Here is a 1,810-nt window from a genome sequence, read left to right as displayed (position 1 = left end):
AGTGACAGCAGAATGTCAGCGTTATCCAATACATTCCAGAACTGTAAGGGTTACATAACATCATAAATTAATATAATGCTATGTGAAACCGGCAGCGCTGGGAGGTCAGGCCAGGAGCTGCGCTGCGGACTCGCTGTGTGACACACGATCGTCTGCAAGGGGCCTTAGGGTCTCTACACAAGAATATGGCTCAGGCATCTTTTTTTACCAATAAAACAACAAAAACGTCTTACCACTACCTTTTTCCTAATCAAGTTTTTAACTATAGAGAAGGTGTGTGAAAACACTTAAAAAAAAAAAAAAAGTCAATGCTGTGTTTTTGAAAATAAGCCAGAAAAGAAAGAAAAAAGAAAAAAAAGGCACTTTTACTGAAAAAAAAAAAAAAAAAACAACAGCAAAAACCTATGTGTGAACTCGCTATCAAAAAGTTGCAAATAAAGGGATGCAAACAACCAGGATGCAAATGGACAGATTATGGTGGAGAAAGACTGAGAAAATGGGAAAGAAAGAATTTGAATAGTTTCAATTATATTTTCAAATTTTTATTCCATAGGTCCTATAATTACTCGAGTTACCGTACTTTAAACTCAGTTGTTTCCTTTTAGCCACAGTTGTTTATGATACCTCAACCTGTTAATTTTTTTCAACCACAATTTCCGGTGAGTATTAGGCCAGATTCACATAAATATAATAGGGGTATATTTTCCATCCATATTACTCCTGAGCGTTACAGTCTGACCGCAGGTTTAACTAACCCAAATTTTCCGCATATAGCATGGATGCTGCAAGTTGGGGTTAGTCAAACCATTAGTCGGGTTGTAGGACAGAGGAGTAACAGAAGCGGAAAATACTTCTGTATTATGTTTGTGTCAATTCTGAATTAAAGGCAGTTTTGGGAGTTTAATATTAATGGCCCATTCTCTGGCTAGATCATCAATATCTAATCAATAGGCGCCCAACTCCTGACGCCCCTATCAATCAGCTGTTTGAAGAGGCCCTCTGGTGAGCACAGTGCCATACACTGTATACTGGCTGTGCTTGGTATTGCAGCCCTGGCCCAATCACTTGCATAGGACTAAGCTATGTCTAGTCCATATGACCAATGAATGTGACATCACTGTCCTAGGGAAAGGCGGTCAGCGCCACAGCCTGCTCAAACAGCTCATGGGTGGGAGTAACGGTAGAATATCTGGCTCGACATTTTCCCTGGTCATATTCCAAGGCTTATTTACTCATAGGGAGTTACTTCCACAATGTGAAGTACTGGCAAAATGAAAGAGTTAAAGAGCCAAAGAAAAAACAAAAACTCTTCTATTTATATTGACTTAAAACAAAAATACCCCTCTGACAGAAGTGTCCCTTTAAAGGGTTTACCTGACTCCCACAGCAATTTTATTTATGGCCAACATGTGTTTAACCTAAAGAAAAAAGCCACCCACCTACTAATCATTGCTCTGTTCCAGCTCTAACGGTCCCGTCTTTCCTTGCTGCTTTAGGTCCCTTGTGGACTAGAAGTCTGATATCCCGTCCGTGGTCACATGCATCGCTGCAGCCATTCGCTAGCCTCAGTGGACATATATCCCCAAGTGGCATCTGACCGCTACAGCTGTGCAAGTGACAACTGATGGGCTGTCACACCTCTGGTCCACAGGGGAGCGAAACAGTGGGGACCGGACCCTTGGCTCCAGAACGAAGAGCCGGTGAATAGGTAAGTGGCTTTTCTTCCTTTCGGAGCAGTTGTGGGGCTATAAGTAAAACTGCTGTTGAGGTTGGTCAAATCTTTTAATAAAAGGAGGTTAATCATAAAAGA

This window comes from Bufo gargarizans, chromosome 6 (genome assembly GCF_014858855.1).
Source record: "Bufo gargarizans isolate SCDJY-AF-19 chromosome 6, ASM1485885v1, whole genome shotgun sequence".
Classification (NCBI taxonomy): Eukaryota; Metazoa; Chordata; class Amphibia; order Anura; family Bufonidae; genus Bufo; species Bufo gargarizans.
This window is presented reverse-complemented; position numbering follows the sequence as displayed.